The sequence below is a fragment of the Lonchura striata genome, chromosome 12 (genome assembly GCF_046129695.1).
Source record: "Lonchura striata isolate bLonStr1 chromosome 12, bLonStr1.mat, whole genome shotgun sequence".
Classification (NCBI taxonomy): domain Eukaryota; kingdom Metazoa; phylum Chordata; class Aves; order Passeriformes; family Estrildidae; genus Lonchura; species Lonchura striata.
The window spans coordinates 4,850,716-4,872,030 of NC_134614.1; the positions used below are offsets into that span (position 1 = coordinate 4,850,716).

The 21,315-nt window shown below is 40.6% G+C and overlaps 1 protein-coding gene across 1 annotated transcript in view; it reads right to left on the reverse strand.

Annotated features, from left to right (window-relative positions):
* The window catches only part of PPARG (peroxisome proliferator activated receptor gamma), a 50,477-nt gene that overhangs the window by 19,552 nt on the left and 9,610 nt on the right, over positions 1 to 21,315 (reverse strand). The gene's annotated exons all lie outside the window — the stretch shown is intronic.

A 21,315-nucleotide genomic window follows, 5' to 3' on the forward strand; every position in this document is an offset into this window, starting at 1 on the left:
CATTTTTGCAAATTCTTCCCAAGTGTCTGAAAATCTCAAGGGTTTTTATATTAAGAAAAAAACCCAAAGTAGTTGGCATTAAACAGTGGTGGTTTTCCTCCAAACAACCAGAAATATTTGAAAAGTGTGCTCATCCAAGTTTGCCAAAAATTTAATCCCAGTCTTGAACCCAAGGATCACGGAAATGTAAGTTATGACTTTTCAAATTCCATATATATTTATGCAAACCTTGAAAGCAGAAAGGAAATAAGAAACTTCTATCGGCAAAAATTGTCTGCAAGTTGAGTGAATTTAGATTGAGATATGAAATGTTTTTCCAAGTCCTCTTCTGACATATAGCTGAACCAAAATCCTTGACTTAGATATATTCAACTATGAAAAAGTTTGCAAGTTACAGCAAGTGCAAAGGCTATTTTATAACCAGTGTCTGTGTTTAATTTTCCACTATTTATAAAAAGAACATTCTACCCTAAAAATAGATGTTTCAGAACTAAAATAGCTTGGTCACTTTGGCTGTTTAATTTGGACTTTAAACCCAATCAAGTGAGTGGCCTTTAACCTCTAGATAACAGAAACTTTGATTTGATCTGCTTTGAATCAAAACTACTCTGTCACACAGCCAGAAGTGCTGTTGCAAAATAAAGATACTGGAACAGAGGTGCTGCAGAGTTTGGAGCTCACGCTGTTCTTGCAGGTAAGTGAAGCTGTGTGTCCTCCCCATCAGCTCTGCTGAAATGCCAGTGCCCAGAAATGATTGCACTTTGCCTTCCCTCAGGAACAGCACCAGCATTCTTCCCACTTCTAGGACTCCCAGCACAACCCCCTGAGGTTCTTCTGCCTTGACGTTGACAACAAAGTCTGCAAGGGATCTTCTAAATTCTTAAATTTGAGAGGAGAGATTCTCACTGAAGTGGGAACAAAGAGGGGTTGCTGCACCCCAGCCACCCCCAATCCCACTGGATGGGATAGCAGGGATGTTGTCCTCAATGAAAGGAGGGAAACAACAGGATTTCTAATTGCCACAAATGGCAAATCCCTGGGGGAAATCCATGACAGCTTGTCACAGCACCTTGGTGGTGGTGTGTTGTTTCCCAGATGGTCAAGTTTCAAGTGCAGGGCTCAAACCATGAGCTCTGCCCAGGGAATGGTGACATTCCCAAGGCTGCCAGAGCTGCAGGAGCTCCCAGGGATGCCCAGGGTGGCATTGTTGGGGTGGCTGGGCAGGGCCAGGGGCTGGGCTGGATGATCCTTGGGGGTGCCTTCAGCTCGGGAGAGTCTCTGATTTGATGACATTTTCTGCGAGCACAAAGTGAAATCCCTGGCCATCAACACTGGGAAGTGTCTTCCCATGAAACAATAAACCAGGACAGACTCCTCCTTAAGAGCCCATTTCTTGTAATGGCCAGACAAATCTTGAAAAAAAGATACAGAAATCAAGAGACATTTTAAATTGGTTTATAGGCCTTTAAACAAGAGACACCAAGGGTTATTACTTTCTACTGGAGCTCTGCCTCAAGGGTGAAGGATGGCTGCAGGCACAGCCCAGGTTCATTCCAGCAATTCCCAGGTTGCTGTGTGGACAAGGAAACCAAATCATCAAAAGGCAGGAGGACTGCCAGCCACAGCTGCCCCTGCACAGACCCTCCCTGCTCTCAGCAGCACCTGGAGAGGTTCAGCAAGGCTCTGCTAAAAGGCAAGGACCAGCTGGGACCACTCCCTGAGGAGAGGTGAATGCAGCCACTGGCCCCGATCCCACTGAAAAAGTAACAGTTTTCCTGCACTCTCCATCAAACCTCTGAAAAACACCTCTCACAACCTGGAGACCTCATCACGTTGTATTTTCAAGTTCAAAAGCTCCAGTTTCAAGCCCCTGTGGGCTGAGCAGCAATTTAGAGCTGAGCTGTGTTCCACTTCACTCAGTGCATGGCTGGGATGTTCTGGAGAAGTCCATGATGTGTAACATGAGTAATTCTGTGACATTCCTGCATCATTACAACCCAGAGTGTGCAGGGACTTCTCTGGGTACAGATATCTCACAGCTTAGACAAACTCAGATAAGCAGGTGAGTCCAGAGGTCTGGCTTGGCATGCACAAGCTCCAAAATCTAAGAGCTTGTAGCAATTCCTTATCAGAAATCTCATTTCCCAGTCAGCACAGCCAAATCATTTCAGCAAAGTCTACCAAAAAATGCCAGAGTGGTTTTGTGGTAAAAGTATTTCTAGCCTAGATGCCTGATGGTTTAGATTTTTATTATGTTTTAGAAGGAACAAAATAAAATTAAATAATTAATGAGTAACTTGTTGTTTAAGTATCACTGAATAGAAGGGATTTGGCTCCATGCATGCTGGTTTTTCCCTGCTAGTTGTTTTTATCTCTATGTCTGTTCAAATCACACACATGCTCTATATGCTGAGAGCAGAGGAAACACAAATGCCAAGATTACACATGAGAGAAAGCCAGGGAATTGTGGCTGCACCTATCAGCTACTGCAGGTCACTGAGTAATTCTGCTTTATCCTACTCCTCTTTCTGCTGGAAGGTAATAAAATCTGGAGCCATTTACAAATCTTTAGTCAAAAGCCTATAAACTCCACCCCTAACAGAGGTTAACATCCCATGACTCTCAAGTTCCCACAGTAATATTGTTCCTAAACCATTCTGAATGATGAGAATTTCCAGGTTTGCTCAGGGTTTTGGTATAAAACACAAAGAATTCTACAGTTACACCGTATGTTACAACTGTCTTGTTACAGTTTTAAAGTTCCAATCTTCACATATCAAGCAAATTTTGGATATCTTATTTAATTGAACAAAATTTTCTATGACAATAGAAACAATTAATTTTGATTTTCAGAATAATTTATATTAGAGAGACTAAAATGAAGGAAATGTTTTCCATGCTATTTTTATTCTTGCCTTATTGAAAACCAAAATGTGAAGACTTTTCCTATGTTTAATCGTTATTTTACAAATAGTTCTATTTTGAATGTAGCTTTACTTGATTTTTACTGTGTATTTTGTCTTTTTTCCTTCTCAGGAAAGAGGAATGACAACATTTCCCTCTGAAAAAAAAAATCAACTAATTGTGGTCTTATGGCTTTAAAAGACCCAAAAACCAACAACCAAGATTAAAAAAATCCAATGGACAAGTCCAACAAACAGAACGATTTTATAGCTCACAGCTGCTTGTGTGACATCCAGGTAATAGATCTGTAAGTATTTATCTGATTTAGAAGATTTTAATGTGCAAAAACGCTTCTCAGCCAGCAAGAGGCTGTGCAGAGCAGCAGCAGAGATGTTATTTGGGGAGTCAGATGGAGGAGTTTGGACATTTAATCCTCCAAAGGAGCAGGAGTGGAAGAGATAATGCTGCTGAGATGGCATTTAATTCTGAGCCATGGAGATCTCTGATGGCATTTAATTCTGAGCTGTGGAGCTCCCTAAGTGCCTTCCCCTGTTCAATGTCCTGTGGAGCTGCTCAGGGTCATGTGCAGGGAACCAAAGGCACTGAACTCACCTGGCACAGCCACCCCTGGTCATTCTGCTGCTGATAGGCAGAAATCTCATCTCATCATCACCTCATCTCCTGACTGATCTGCTCTCCAGTCCCTCAGACAGTTATTCCTTGCATTTCCCCTACTAGGAAGACATAAAATCTAACAGAGGAGATTGCCACGGTATGAAAAACATCCTGGATCACGAGCTGCTCTTTACCATAAACACTACCTGTGCTCAGGTAACCTGAAGGGCCTGTTGTGCTGCATTCTAGACACACTCTTTCCAGACAAAACTACCAAAATATGACCCTACAGGTATTCAATGAAGCAACCAGGACACCCCAACTGACGGGAGTTACAGAAGGCAAGAAGACAAAAATAAATGGGTAAAGCCTCCCGGCTTTGAGACATTATTAAAATCAAGAAAGGTATAATGACATGACATGGGCAGGTATAAATGTGGACAAATTGATAGGTGAACTAAGTAATACTATTTCTGTATAAGAAATACTGATTTATGAATCTGAAAATCTCACAGGCAGGTAGGTCAGATTTAAAAGGAAAAACACTTCAAAATCATGGGTTTTTCAAAATCTTTCGGTTTTTCTTAATGAAGACAAATTTCATGGAATTGATTGGATTTCCTCTCATGTATAAATGTGTCAGAGTTTGTCAAGTAAACTCATATGCAAGTCCTGCAGATTTTAATGGGGCTTTTTTCAATTAATTTAATTAAGGATGTTCAGACACTCTGTGAAAGAATACCTACAAAAGCTGGTCAAGATCACACAATCATCCTCAGCTTTTAGGAAAAATTTACAGATGGTGAAGGGGCAGCTCGATACCCCACAGATCCAATTTGTCGATCTATTTGGAAGAATAGAAACACATTTTATGTGTGCCTCGCAAAAACACCTCTCCCCTAAGGGATGGCACCACATGCAGCGAGTTAAGGACCTGCACGGATCTCTCGGAGGAGAAGGGCTCTGCAAAGGGAGCAGCCAGTTTTGTGATGCCCCAGCTGCATTCCCCTCCCCATAACTCAGCCCCCTGGCTGCCTCTGACACAGAAATTCTGTGTGCCAATGGCCAAGCAGCTCAGTTTTGCATTTTATCAGTGCTGCTCTCAGCTCCCAGATGTGAGGGACCAATGAATTTCAGTTATTGAGAGAAAATCATACCTTACTGCATTGGCTTTTTCCTGGCAAAACCCACCTGAGATTCTTGCCTCAGTTCTCTGTTTTTCCAGTGAAAGAACATTTTCTTCCCTCCCTACCCTCCATTCTCTGTGCTGTCCATAAAACATCTCTCCTCTTCAGCAGCTGTGGGATTACTTCACAGATATTGAATGTTCCTGTTTCTGGCAGGGTACAGTGGAGCTCTAAGCTTTACATCTTTAGGACATACCTTCCTCAATAACGAAAATTATATATTTTTCACTAATAGAACTGCCAGTATAATGGACTTTATCTAATATACAGCATTTGTATCAAGCAAAGATCATTTTGTTTTGGATTTACCAAACTCTGTGAATTTCTTCAATGACTCAAGCTGTTGCCTATTGCTGTTTCCCACATTCCTGGTGGGCAGATTCCCGATTTTCCCCCATTTCCCAGCACAGGACGCAAAACTCTGTGTCCTGTTGCTGCAGAGTCAGCAGAGGGAGCACAACGTAACTAAAAAAAACCTCTTTCCAAGAACTCTGCTGGCACAGCCAGTGATGCTCCTAAACAAACAAACAAGCACAAAAAGGATGGAAAAAGAGCCTTGGTGGCTGATGCCCCAAATTCTGAGTTTGACAAAATCAGTGCTTTGCCAACTGCAGCGGGAAAAGCAAAGAAACAGCAAAAAAATCCCTATAAAGCCTTGCTTTAAAAAACCCACTACAGAATATTTTACTATTTAAAAGGAGAGATATAAAGATTTTTTTTTTGTTTTGTTTTATCCACACGCACACTTAAAACATTGTTAGAATGAAGCAAAAAATGTTTCAATGATGTGATGATGAGCAAACACACTGAACAGCAATATTGGTAGGATTAAAATAGTTATCCAAAGCAACCAGTTCCCAAAGCAATGGCACATTAGAAACCACTATGGATGTGGGAGAAGGGTCCAGGCTACTGAGAGTATAGGCACTGCTACATTTTTGATTGCAAATTCAAAGGGTTTTTGAAGCCACAGTGTTGCCCCCCTCGACCCAGCCGGGAGCCAGGCACACACCTGGGGGCACCTCTGCCTCACCAGACACGGGAATTTCCTTTCCAAGCATGAATTTATCAAAACACTTACAGGAATGAAAACTGACCTCACTACAGGACAGAAGAAGGAAATTTGTATGGGTTTGTTTTAATTAAAGAACTGCAAACAAAAGCTCCCCCTGCCTTAATTTAGCAGTGAAAACAAAGAAAATACCCAGTGTCTCCAGCAAATGTTGGGTGTCAAAGCAGCTCCATAATAATAAGAAGTAACTTAGTGAAAAAAGGAGTTCACAAATGACCGACAATGGCATTTTTTAACATTGATGACTTTAAAAGCACTGCTGACTCCAAGCACATGGGATGACATTTTCTTCTCTGTTCCTCAGGTCCAGCTCTGAAGCCATCTAAAAATGGCCCCAAAAAATTGACATGTCCACCTGAAAATCTCCAAAAGAAGCCACACAGAGAATAAATTTGGAAAGAATGGAATAAACACTCGGTGTTATAATCAATAAAACAAGTGGAGGGTTCTGGAGCAAATGGCTTTGTCAGCCCAGGGCACACCTCAAGGGTTAATCAGTGAGTAGGAGGGGCAGGAGCTGAGGAAAGAAAGGCTCCTCTCCCACCCACTGTCCAACCTGCAGAACCAGCACAGGGCACAAATTCTGAGAGCAAAAGGAAAAGCAGCGACCTGGGGCTGAGTGGAATGTTCAAAGTGTGCCAGAAAACCCAGAAACACCTGCAAATACTGCTGGGGATGCTCACTGCTGCCCCATCTCCCAGTCTGAGCAGTCTGGATGGTCCAGAAAACAAAAACACTGCTGGGGATGCTCACTGCTGCCCCATCTCCCACTCTGACCACTACTGGATGGCTCAAAAATCCCAGTGGTGCAAGGGCTGCAGAACACTGTGGCAGCCACATCCTTCAAAAAGCCAAATAAAGGGTAAAGGGAAAGGTAATCCATTCATCCTCTCAGCCAGGCTACACAGTAAAACACCAGGAGAAACTGTATAAATCCAAACACTTGGAAAGGCCAAAAAAAAAGCAACTCATAAATCAGTGGGAAATGTATTTTATTCCTATAGCTGAATTATAACCACAAGCTGTGCTCAGTAAAAGCACAGTCCATAAAATTTACTACAATGTTTAAGAGGCAGTTGTTAATAGAAACAAGGAAGAAAAGCCCATTCAGGGAATAATAGAGCTGTTTAGTGTTAAATATATTTTTTTTTATTTCACGGAATTCACACCAAATGGCCTGGGTTACTTGGAATAGCAGCATTTTATACCCTTGCAGCAACATAAACTCTTGTAAATATAATTGCAAATGAGAAACAAGTTCAAAAATGCCACAGGCTACTCAGATATGCTACAAATTCTCCCATCCTATTTTAATTTGTTAATGTTGGGTCTGTTGCATCCTGATACTGGATAGAGAGCCACAAAACTCCAGATTATTCCAGGGTATGAAAGAAACTGATTGCAAGGAGCTTAAATAGAAATCAAAAACATTGGACAATGGGAAATTTCTGTATAAGAAATACTGATTTATGGTTCTGAAAACTCACAGGCAGGTTGCTCAGATTTAAAAGGAAAAGCACTTCAAAATCATGGAGAACTTAGCTACAAATTTCTGGAAGTGACAGAGTTGGACTCCTGGTGGTAAAATCTGACTACAAGAGAAATAAAATGTTCTACTGTGGTCACAGCACTGGCAGAACAAGGAGATGAGGAGATAATTTCTGTTAAATCAGATTCAAAGTTTGTGGGAAAGGATCCTCAAACTGTTCTTAGAAATCCCTGAGCAGAGAAACTGCACTTTCCTAGCTCCAGTCATGCTTTGTGAGGCACCATGTGCCAAAACTAAAAGTAATCCTGAAGAAAAGCTTCTCTTCCAATGCCTTTTGTTCAAAAATGTCTTAAAAATCTCTTCCGCTCCTCAAAATAGAGATGATTGTTATTTTGCTTCTTTGAATGAAAAAGAGGGGGGAAAAGGGAAAAAATACACCTCCAGAAGCATAAAAATCTGAAAAATAAGGTATCATCTGGTTGGTAATATAAAATCAGAATAAATGTCTGTAGGATTTTGAGGGGCCGAGACCATAAATTGGCATTTCCAATTTCAGTAGAAGTGAAATGTGGCTCCTGTTGGTTTTGAGGGATTTGAGGAAAGCAGAAACAAGCAGCACGTCCCTGACTTGTGCTGGCAGTATTGTAAAACTGCCTCATTATATAAAATGTAGGCGTTGCTCTCTATGAATCATTGTGATTTAAAATAGGATCCTGATAGACAGGCAATGAATCACTTTGGATTTTGTAATCAGCAAGGGCTGACTTCTTGGGAGAGCCCTTTGCCCCCTTTGGCAAGCAGCTGAGGGAAGGTCTGCTCCAGCCCTGGAGGTGCCTCCCCAGGCTGAAGGAAGTCATTGATTCTAAAATATCCCCAAAAACGCCGTGTGGGACACAAGATAGCAGGGCTTTGTCAGCTGGAACAGCAGCACACAATTCAATTGATAAGAGTGTGAACATTCTCAGGCCTGTGCTTGGCTCCAGGGCTCAACATACTTTAATAATTGGCATTTATTTCTACTGGGCAGGCTTTTTATTGCTGGGTCTAGCAAAAGTTTTACCAATATAAGAAATTAATAGAATTAAAAACCACCATATCAGCCATTAAAAGTATTTTAAGAGTAAATGATCCATCCAGAAGGTTCATCTGCATGAGCTGTGACTGTGCTTTCAGGAATCAAACTTGCTTTGAAGACAATGGAAAGTTTTCCAGCTTCGACAGAAATTCAGTGTTTGGGTCAAAACTGAGCAAAACACTCATTTTGAATGTTGCATTCGTGCTAATGGCATCAAAACACCTGCCTAAAGTTAAGCACTTTTAAAAACTCAGTTTTTGGCTAAGAAAGGACTTCTTTAGCTAAGATACATGATTAAATTACATCTCCTACACACAGATAAATCAATGTGTGTCGTAACACACATCTATAAGAAATTAGGGGCACATAAAACACCCTATTTCCTGTGTAAAACGACTGTTCCAGTGGCAAGGCTGTGCCCAGAGTTAATCAAATAAACTCCCAGCACCACAAAGTCCCAGTGGCACCGTCATCCAGCAGCCTGCTGATGTTTCCATAGGGAGCAGCTCTGGCTGAAGCCTTCAAGTGCAGCACAAAAACATTTATTTGGTTTATCCTGTGCTCACACATGGTGTGTTGTGGGAAAGTTTGATTTTCAGGGTTTCAGGTGGCGTGGCAGAGCACAAACCTGTGTGAGCTATTGACAGGACAGTCTCCTGCTCCACTGCTTATCTGGTTTCATTAGGTCATTATCAGCGTGTCTCTGAATGCAGTTTAATATATTAATAATAGACTCCATTCTTTGGAAATGGTGCTTAGCCAATAATTAACAGCTGAGGTATCAATTTAGTATGGAATTTTAAATGGTTGTACTCCATTATGGAATTCAGAACACAAAGTTTGCACTTGTTTTTGAAATGTTAATAACTTTCATAGTAAATGTTACATGCACCTTATCCAGTTAATCTTCTTATTTTAAAACACTCTATATGGGATAACTTTGATACTAACCCTGAAGAATTTTTGTAATTTTAATACTGAAATAACCACATCAAGTTTTCTCAATCCATGTGGTAGTAGTAGGGAATTTAGGGATGCAGATTTCTGTTGGTGAGAAGACTGGGATTTTTTTCTCTCCTCAAACTCTGTCATGTCAGTGCTTTTTAATGTTCACAAGACAGTAAACTTCAGTATTGTTTCCAAGAGATGAGCTAATAAGGCATACAACTGGACTGGGGTGAAATACAGTCATTAATATCCTAAATGCAGTTCCCTGCCATGGCAGAATACTGAATACTCCCACAGGAAGAAGAGGAGGAGGAGGAGGAGGAGGAGGAGGAGGAGGAGGAGGAGGAGGAAAAAAAATGCCATATGAATTTAAACTCATTCCTTGAATTAAATCCCACTTTTAAAGTTTTCCTGGCAGTCAAACACACTGCAAATAATCCATAAAAATGCTTCTCTCCTATCGGGATGAGTAGTTTCCATCACATTCTCGTCTTCCCGACACTCAAAACGCAAAAACTATTTGAATACAGCAAGACTGGAGGGAGGGCCCACATGATTTGACTGAGTGCTGGGTTTTGGCAAAATCTTTAATCTGTTGGACAATCACCAAGTTGTAAAAGTGAAAAAGCACCATGTTGCAAAACTCATTCATGAATGTAAACATGCTGAGCATTTCTGCATTAAATACAGAGAGCTCAGTGAAGCAGCAAATACACTTTCCTATATAGAATTCTATAGAATTTCTGTACATCCAGTGTAAAATAATGCTCTGTGTGCCTCTACAGCCACTGTGAGTGATGGCAAGAAAATTCAAACGCACCAAATCCTGAGAGAGTAGATCAATAGCACCAAAGAGGGCTGAACATTCACCACTCCTCTTTTAGCTGCCCCCCAAATTCATCATCTCACACACAAATCACAAAGCATACACTACAGTTTTGCCCATAGACTCTGGGATATTTGATAACTGGCTTGGTCTATTTTTAATTTATTTGGGATCATCAGGTTTTGTTTTTTACACACAGTTATTGAAGGGTATTTTCATTAGGGGCTGAAATGCTTCAAGCACACCTTCCTAAGCTTGGAGGGGAAGCAGAGGTGGCATCCCAACATTATTCTGACAAGATGAACACCAGGAAAGTAAAAAGGACCCCCCAAAATTGACTATATCCAACAGCAGGCTTCCCACCCTACACTGAGTAGGGTTAAATAATGTAATGATAAATACACATGATAAATAATGTAGTAATTTATTCAAATTAAATAATGTAATGATAAACACACATGAACTTTTGCACACCTATCATCTGTTGCACAAATGATCTCTTTCATCTTTTAAATTAGCAGAAAAAAAATAAAATTAACCTTCTCAGCTGTATGAACTGCAAAAGATCCAACCTGCTCAGCCACTTTTCAGCACCAGAGCAATCCCTTGTCACCTGACTGCTGTACTTTTGACCCTCCAAAAATCTCCCAGCTGAAGCACGTTGACATGTTTTCACATGTGATTCAAGAGCGATTGCTCTCAGTAGTGCTGGGTGCTTATCACAGGTTTGGATCAATGTTCTTTGCCTCCCATGTGCTCCATCTTTCTGAACAGGATTTTTTCCAGGGAGCTCTCAAGCTGTCCTGGAGTCAAGGTGGCTTCAGGCTGGGAGCGTGGGCACGGGGCACAGGGAGGGTGAGCTGCTCTAAGTGTAGTTGCAACACTCTGAGGAGTATTTCATGAACACCAGGAAATTAATGTGGAGTTCCACTCCAGGTTTAAGTTGCCTTCAACAGGTTCACTGTGAGTCTTCTGCTAGAGTACAACCTTCAGGAGAATCTTCCTCATTCTTCTTTTTTTGGGGGGGTCAATATAAAATACAATATTAACTAACGTTGTGCCCAGTGTTTTATTCCAGAAGAAAAATAGGTGGGGAATTTCTGAAGGAAATTAGGCATTGAGAATTGTTATTAGAAATATTAATTTTAAAGCCTGTGCTTGACTAAATAATAGCAAACTGGGAGAAAGAATATTAAAGCATCAACTATAAAAACTGGGAATTGTTAGCACCAACATACTTCCTTTTTCATTTCTAACTTTCACCAAAAAAGAGAGGAAATTCATTAGGATTTTTCTGGTTTACATACTTCAGAAAAACTTTGTGCAAACTGGTACCTGAAACTATAGTGACTACTGAGCAGCAGAAAACAAAATCCAAACAGCCTCGGATTCAGCACCCAGGATCTGAGCTACTGTGGAGAAATGATACCAGAAAGCCCCAGAACAGAACTGCTTCATCTTGAGTTCTAAACGAAATAATTATCATTAATATTATAATATTAATATTGTGATGTAATAATTTATAATATTGGCAATATAAGTTTATAGCCAGCTTCCCTACCAAACTCCAAGTAGTTCTGGATGTCACTTTATACATTGGGAAAATCAAATTGTTTTCAGTGATGTAATTTCCCTTCCTGCCATCTGAAATCAATAAATGCAACCCCCTTTACCACTCAAAAAGAAAATATCACAATCCATGGCTCAGACAGGGGATTATCAGATCAACTTTAGATGATAATAAAAGAAGGGGACCTGAATCCTCCTGCCACCCACCCCTCACAGTTTTCTGAGAAAAGCCCCACTGCAACACAGCCCAGAATTGATGGAAATATGGAATTCTTTTCCAAATGTACTTTTCAAGGGAAAAAAACCCCAAGATACCATTCTCTTCAGAACACAGAAGGGACTTACTGAAAACACAATGAGGGAGTGCTGTCTGATCCTGAACTGAAAGATGAATATTCCCCCTGCAGCCCTTCTATAACAATAAAAAAGACAAAATATTTGTAGGGAAAGAACACGATTTCATCTTTTATTTAATTTCAAAATCGTTAATGCACTTCAAAAAGAACTTAAATATAACCTGCATAATGATACATTAATGGGAAATTCTACAAAGTCCTGACTTTGTTACAGTTTCAAAAACCTACTGTATTTTCTAATAAGGTATCTGGCATGGTTTGGATTTTATAATGTGTCTGAAAACTAAAAGGAAGAAATTTCTTTGATCTTGTTTTCTGTTTGGCTATTCTTCCTCTGTATTATTAATATCCTAAGAATATGTCTGATGTGATTTGTTCCTACTTTTGTCAATCTGTCTATTTTGAGGTAAATTTTTTTCCAATACCCCCATGGAAATTGCCCGTGAAGGAACAAACATTTTCACCTGCCAAGGTGTGGAAAATGATTCTGCACTTGTGAGCTGCCTGTCTCTCCTGTAAGTGTCCCTCATCCTCAAAGCAGGGGCTGTTTGTATTCATATTTGTTTAAATATGTGCTTAAATATGAGTTTAAATAAAGGAATAATAGCTATAAAATACATAAAAATATATTTATTTATAAATAAATAAATATAAAAGAATATCCATAATAAATAAATAAATAAATAAAATATATGTGTCTGCCAATAAACAGAATTCCACGGCTTTTGCTACTGTTCCTTGCCTCTGCAATCAACCAAGCATTTAAAAAACTGTGTGTGATGTTATTCTTCTCCATACTGGTGATCTTTGACACACAGTGTCAGCACGTGGCAGGTGACACCCACAGGGCCACTGCCACTGTCCCAGTCACTCTGCTCCAGGAGGATGGAAACTGGCCTTGCTATTTTTGACAAGAAATGTCCAAGAACTAAAGTGACATCACTTGAGGATACAAACGGAAAGCGGAGGATCCGCGGCTAAGAGCAGTTCAGGAGAAAGCTATTTCTGTCTAATGTCACAATTCTGCTATTTTTAACAATTCTGTTAAAAATACAGCTGCTCCTAACTAGTCATTTTTGGAGATGTGTTTGCAGCTGGAAAGCACCTACCAATGCTTGAGCGAACCAGAAAAGCCCCTGTAGTTTGTATTTTACACAGAAGTCTTGTGCAGAGAGTGGAAATCTCAGCATGCCCCAGCCACCTCTGCTCCCGTGGATTTGGAATCCTCTGGAACTCTGAACTTGAGGTGACAACTCACAGATATCCCAGCTTATGGAAACTCACCTGCTGTCATTAAAAACCTGAGCTGCCATCCTTTCTTTGACAGAATTGGCTGCTTTTACTTGAGGAGAAAAGTGTATAATCAACTTCTATCAGTGTTTCAAAAAGATTAATAATTATAGGGTTATGCAACATTAACAATAGTGGTATCAGCAAAGCAGCTGTGTTAAATTTTAACAGCATTAAGAAGAGGGGAAGAAAGAGATTGAGAAAATTTCGGTTCCCTTCTCTGTCATGTGTTCTTGTCATCGTCTTGGTTTTTGCTATATTTAAATTGCTGTAGGAATTTCTTCTGCAAGGAACCTAAGAGGGCAGCTAACAGCAAATACTTCAGTTTCATGTTGTGGCAAATACAAGGATATGCCACAATTCAAGCCAAAAATGTAGAGTTAAATACCATGATTGATAACATTGATAGCTGATTTCTTGCCTTTTTTTTTTCCTACTGAAAAATATATTCATTAACTTCCTGAGAAGTGCTATTTTGAATAATTATGTGTAAGTATATTTCTTTAATCTAAATACATGTGCCGTTCTCACACACAAACCACAAATCACACACTACAATTTTGCCCATAGACTCTTGGATATTTGATAACTGGATTGGTTTATTTTTAAATCAGTAATTTATCTTCAATTGGGCCAGAATACCACGAGTTAACTTTGCAATAAATTATTACTGTCCTAACCCCATTTTTCTTTTTAGGAGAGTCTTCTTCTAGGCAAGCAAGTTTGGTGTGAGGAACTAAAAGTCACTGCTGTGACTTTTTGTAACCTCTCAAGCAGGCGTGTGAACAGCCAAACATGTGGCTCTGATGTCAACTGAGGGTGAGCTCCTGGCACTTTCTACTGGCCTCAGTTCTCTTTAGCTGCCAAACCTATCTCAGAAGTTACAAATTTCTGTATGCCAATGGTCGATATCTTTAATGATCCAGCCGTGTTTAAAAAGAATCCTATTAAAATACTATTGGGAATATCACCAAGAAGCAAGTTGTGAAGGGACACCTGGGCTCCATCCAGCCAGGAGGAGTGTAACAGAGCGCTGAATATCAGTAAGACTCTCCTGGTGCTAAACTGCCCCTGGAACTTTGGGATCAGCTGCAGTCCCCGAGATCAGAAGGGGTCTCCAGCAGCTGAGTGCTCCCCACACCCTTCCCTTCCTGCCCTTTGCTAACAAAGTGAGAACACCTGCTTTAAACCTCATCCCTGCACTCTGTGCAAAGTGAGGAGCAATTCTGCAGCAGCTCTGGTGACTCTTCACCAGCAGTGACGTGCCTGGTGTAGAGGGACATGACCAGGATGGGAAAAAGCACAGCAATGATCTAATTCCATTCCACCCACCCAAACTGCCAGGGCTGTGAATGTAGAGCCTGGTGCTGATCTCTCACTTCCCTTTCTGCCATCAATACAGCATCCCAAATTAGGCTAAACACCAGAATATTTGTAAAGCAGACAGGTTTTTACTGGGCTCCAAGCAGTCAGTGTTGAACTCATGGCACACCTTCCCAACACAGGGGATGGGCTGCTGAAACCTCTGTAACACAACTAGAAATTGGTCTAATTCTGATTTTCTGAACTGCTTCTGGTGTGCTAGTGGGCTTGGTTCATTTCAGAACTATGGATTATTTTTTACAGGTTTCTCTATATATGGCCACTGAGTCAGACACGGTAATCTGCAGATAAATACTGTCTCATTTGAACCTGGCTGTAAAATTTCCACCAGAGCAGTTAATTTACCTTTTGCAGGACAGCAATGGCAGCATCTGTTTTGAACAGGAGTGCTGGGCCTCCTGCTCAATATCTGAACAACCCCAAAATCTCCTTTCAGAGCATGTGGGTACCATAGAACCCCCTTCTTCCTCAGGAGGGAATCGCTGCTCTGACATCTGAGACTGGGGGGAAAGTGCAAACTGTTGATCCTGACATCACAATAACACATGGAGTGAGCAATAAGAAGCTTCCTCCTGAGATCTCCATCTCAATGGAAGCAGAGAAAGTTGCCAATTCCGCTGTGTTTGTCAGCTCCCCTGGATTATCAGTGGGCCACGTGCTGTGAATCACAGCTCAGGCGGATCTTGGATCCTGCCAGTTGTGTCTTGCTTTTGCTATTTGCTCTGGGATGTTCAAACCACTATTGTAAGCTGCTCAAAAATACATGCTGGAAAATTGTTAATGCCCTAGTCATGCAATGTCATTTTGAGGCTCCCTGGGAATTTAGATTTGCACAGCTTATTAGGATATGACCTTTCCCTTGATTTTTTTTTATTTTAAGATCAAGTTAAGATGAAATTTCCCCAGGGGGAGTTGCTGTGTTTCCTTCACAGATAAGGAAAAGAGCAATGGCAGCTCTGCATAGAGACAAATTCATACACTTCTGCAGCATGGACAGCCCTGTGGGCTTGACAGACATCCAGTGCATTCCTAGAGCCTGAGAGGGAGTTAACCAAAAAACTTCAGAATTTTAACAAAGGTATTTCCCTGAATCTTTCACCTTTTTTTTTTTTTTTTAAATTTTTTTTTTTTCAGTGTCATCTGAGAGTAAACTGTGAGGAGTTTTAAGGCCTGAGAAGTTGTATTCAGGGCATCAGGGGAGCACTGGCTTTCTGGAGCACATTCCTATTCCTGTGTGGAATATCTACCTCTACAGCACTGCTTTTTCCTCTTTACAATATATATTCTGTCTCAGAAATTCACACACTTCCTTAGGACTTCATGAACCTGATCTAAAAGCAGGAGGTTGTAAAATTAATTAATTAGTGCTATGGGCTGATTACCAGCTACCAATCACAGCTTTTAAATACTTATTATATATTACGTATAATAAACATTTTTAATAGTTTAAGACAGGGATACTCCAACACTTCTTAGTCTTTCTGCCTCTATGTCAATGAAATCAACAAAGATAGTTAAATAACCAGAAGTTGAATGATGTTGCTTATATTTTAAAATTTTCAAATGCTCAGGATGGTAAAATCCAAAAACTTAGTAAGTTCTTATTTAGGAGAGAATAATGTTCTCATTAAAAGTAAAACCCACTGGTCAATAAAGAGATGACCAAAAGAAATTACGTGTTTTGCTTTATGGATATTCAGGGTGAAAGCTTTATGCATTGAACCTTTGCTAGGCAAACAACATTTTTTGTCAGCTATAAGGATGCCAAAGGAAGAAAAGGAAGTGATGATGAAATAAAGTGAATTACTTCTTGTATAACTGGCTGGCTTAATAGTTTGGGGTGGGCACTGTGCATAAAACGTTCCTAGAACGATGGCCCAGTAGAAAGGGAGGGTTTGGAGGTCATGGCAATGACAAAATCAACAAAACCCCACCAAGACTCAAAGGAGCCTTAAACCAGCGCCGCTGCCTTTACGAGTTTCCGTGTCTGCAGCTCTCCAGCCTGGAAGGCTCAGGACCAGAGCTCTCCACTTCCCTGCCCCAGCGTGAGCAGGGGGATCTCCCCACCAGGTAAATTTGAATTTCCAGCAGCAGCCCTTCCTCCTTCCAGGGCTGACAAGAGATATGGGTTCACTGCCCCCAGAGCTGGGAGCAGCCAGCCTTCCCTCACTGTCAGGCTCTAGGCAGGGCTTAATCTGCAATTGATCCCCGCCTAATCTGCCTCTCCTAGGCAAGTCCAAAGTCATTATCTGCATCACAGCCCAAGACCTCTCTGACACTCATGTGTCCAACAAGAGAGCAAACAAACCCCCGGTGATAGCATTCACTGCCTATCGCTGGGAGCCCTCTGAGGTCACCCAGCCTGGGCTGCCCTGCCAGCACATCCACACTCCAGAAAAATAACAATCATACAGCAGGAGAAAGGGCCAGCTGAACACGCCATGCTTACAGGAAGGAATCTCATGGATAACATCATTCCTGATCCAGCAGTGTTTGAGCAGTGATTCAGCAGGCACAGGGAATGTGCTTTACGGGGCTGACACAGATGCATAGTGCAGGCACTAAAAGTTTATTTACAGAGGGCAGGACTGAACATTTCATGCGAGCACATTCAGGCCATGATAAAGAGCTTTGTCTCCCATTAGTAATTTAAAGGATTGTGATTTGCTACTCCCAACACACCTATAATTGAATTCCTCAGTCATAAAATCACTGGTGCCAAACAAGTCCTGATATCTTTTATCAAGCCTCTTTTCTTCTTGTCATTTGTTAACGTGTTTCTTATGGAGCTTTTCTTCTTTTTATAGATACATTTGCTTTAGTTATAAATTAACCCTGGAATTTACTCTCCCAGAGGCCACAAACTGCTTTTTTATTCTCTTGGAAAAGTTTCAGGCTCTGTGAATTGATGATTTGACACAATTTTTGAATAACAGCTCGTGGTTCAGATACAGAGGGAGGAAATTCAAAAGATGGACAAAGTAGCTGGGAGTAAAGTGGAAGTGTTTAGATGCCTTTCTTGGCCTTCTGCTCTGGGAGCCATGATTGATTTACCAACAGGGAAATGTTTCCCTTTGATTTCTGGTGTTTCCAGTTCCCTGTAGTGAAATACTCAGATCCAGCCTCATTCTGAAATGAGGAACTTCTAAGAAGTCCCAGATTTCAGTGGGCATTAAAAAATAATTCTTCAGTTGACAATGTCATTGTAAAGAAAAAAAGCTTATAATATTCACTCCTATCGTGTCTTTGTTGGGCTCTTTCTCTTTATCCCAAGGACTTTGGAAACTCTTGGCTTTTTTCAGCCAGAACTGACTAAAAATGTAGAGGAGTTTGAACACAAAGGTCTGAAACCATTGTTGGTGTCACCATTGAAAGTGCAACAATTTGAGATCATCTTATAAAAAAATAAAAATCAAAAAACCCAAATGAAGAATTCCAAAAATATATATCCACAAGAAACTAAGGGAATTGGTTCTACTGCTCAAATAACTATTTGGATAAGGGCAGAGTGATGCTTTTTAACAACCACAATAATTCCCACAATGTTTGCTTTTTTACTCCTTCTGTGTTACTCTTAGTCCTATTACAAACCATTGAAGTTGGAAAATTTTGGTTTGATATTAACACAGCAGATATCCATTTTTTATGGTTTAATTTCCACTTTAGCTCAGGTAAATACAAAAATTCTGATTTGATATTAACATACTAGATATCCATTCTTATGGTTTAATTCCCATTTTAGCTCAGGTTTTCCAAGGTCGATGGAGGAAATTTGAAAAACATGCTTTAAAGGTTCAGAAGAGAGGAAAAGATCTCCCAGAACTCTGCATTTCTGGATTACTCTTCCAGTTTGGAATAGCTGTGGTTGTGCTAAGGAGGGGATGACTTCACAGCATCACAGAATGGTTTGGGGTGGAAGGGACCTCAAAAATCCCCCAGTCCCACCCCAGCCATGGGCAGGGACCTTCCACTGTCCCAGTTCCTGCCCAACCTGGCCTTGGGCATTTCCAGGGATGGAGCAGCCACAGCTTCTCTGGGCACCCTGTGCCAGGGCCTGCCCACTCTCCTAATTATGAATTTCCCTCTAATATCCAACCTAAATCCCCCCTCTTTCAGTTTAGCCAGTTTGAGGTGGGTTAAAAATGACAAGTTTTGTTTTTTAAAAATTCTTTTTAAAATTCCTCTTTAATTAAGAGTAACAAAATTGCTTGAGGAGTGCTGGGGTGTCTTTTCTATAAAAATGCTTTCCCCATCTCTAGTTTCCCATACTCTAGACAATACCTTACAAAGGGAAACAGAGCTTCTTCCTCTCTGCTGTTTCTGAGGTTGTCAGTCAATTATTTGAAGTTAAAGTATTAAAATTTTCATCTGAAATTGTGCTTTGATTCTCTGAATTGCCCAAATGTTATAATGAAGCAAATGTATCATTTTTTTGAAAAATCTCATAGCTTATTCTGTATTTCTTCTTGAATGCTTCAGCTGCTTAATCACCCATACAAAGTTCTTGACATTTCTTTTTTAAGTCTCAAAAAAACATGATAATTTCAGCTGCTTTAATTGAGTCAATGATCATGGAGCTGAAAGAATTTAACACTTAAAATATTTATCAGCTTTTATGGCAGAAATGAAATTTAAAATAGTGCCAACAATGTCAAATATTTTAGCCCTCAGATTTTCAGGTGTTAAAATACACATTCATCTTTTAGATTTTACACTTCTGTGTAAAATGCTTTCTATTTAATTACCACAAAATTAAAATTCTATGGTTTATTTGTTGATGCAATTTGGGGCAAATCAGCCAATGCGGCTTGGCTCTGCTGTCCTTTGCAATCCCACTCAAGGCAGGAGATGGTGAGCAGAGCCCAGGCTGCCCTGAAGGACCAGAACAGGAATTAAAGCCAGGCCTAACCCCCTTCTCTCACACCTTGTGCACACATTTCAGAACTTTGTTTGCCCTCTGCGCTTTCACTGGAGCCAGGAGGAATTTTCAAAGCAAACAATTTGTAATATATCCTTTACAGGTGAGTTACAATGTTGTCTCTAGCTCTTGGAACAGACAGTAGGACAATAAAAAACTCAAATTATTTTTCAGAGCAGTGACTGTATCATATACAAGCATTGAACTAAGATCTGCTCAGGACAGATGAATAACTAGAAGAATTTTGCCATCATGCCACAAGGTCCTGTAACTTGTTGCACTGGGGTGAGAAAAAAATTTGGAGTAATTTAAAATATTTTGGGCTTTATTTCTTTTATATATTTACATAGCAGCCAAATGGACAGACAACACAAACTAAAATGACCTGCAGAAATTTTTCTTTTCATGAAACTCCAACCTCTACTTTACCAAACATACAATTTGTGTCCTGGGTGCCACAAGCTTTCTTGGAAACATCTCCGCATTCAAAATTACTCCTCTTTTGGAGCTAAAAATCTAGGAGTGGAACATTAAGCACAGATTATCTTGCTCTCAGGGCAGGAAGAAATTGAAGAGGATTGCTAACAGACCTGGAAGGTGTTTCAGCTATTCCATGGCAATGGACTGAAGGGCACCAGGGCACCACTCTGGCCGTACTTGTCCCTTGATCCAGCTGGTGGCAATTTGTAAATGGCCCCTTCCAAACAGTCCATGGCCCCACTGGCTCCTAAATTATCCCAGGGAAGTGATTGAATGGCTCTAATTAGCTGCAATAGAACTGGAGCAGGGGCAGTTCTAAGAAGGTCTCCATGGAACCATCCACTTCTGCACCTGTGCCCAAATTCAGACTCTGATTTACTGGTAGGGTGCAAGCCCTGGTGTCCATGAGGCTGGGGAACATCACTGCTTTGGGGTTTTGTTTTGGTTCTCCTCAAATGCACTCATTTGTTTAGTTGTGAACCAGGTTTTCCTCCTACCTGTGCTCCCAGTTTCACCACCACCCGTGGTGGGCTCTCACTGCTCTGGAAGGTCAGCCCCAGTGTGAACATGAACAGGACTCTCCTAAATCTCACCAAAAGTGCTTTTCTCTTGTACATCCTTTCACTGAGCACTAACAAACACACTGACCTCTTCTCCCCAAATTTGATTTCAGTGAAATATCTGTGCAGAAACCCCTGCACAGTTGGAAAACTCTAAAATACAAGTTCCATTCTCAAAAGACTTAATTCCTGTTGCCATCCAACAGAGGCATTTTCCCATCCATCTTCATGTCTCATAAAATCACAGGAAATGTTTTGCTGCTTCAAGACTCCACAATACAAGAATGGCAATACTGCAATGAACTGGAAAGCAATTTTAAGTATTCATATTTCTAATTATTCACATTTCTAATTATTCATATTAATATCATCTCATACTCTGGGAATAGTGAATTACATACTGGCACCTCAAAATCACCCCCAGCTTTTAGGATAATCCACATTCTCCATGGATGTATAGGAAAATTCCCTTTTCACCAGATTTGCTGCTCAGCACCAAAGGAAGTAAGGGAACCTGTTCTGAAGAATGGCTTTTAGAAGATGAAGGGAGGAAAACCCTAGGGGCTCTGTCAGTAACTCTTCCCACTGCCACCCTCCCCTCTGCAGCATATTTTTCAATTTTTTTCTCTGATTTAATTTCAGG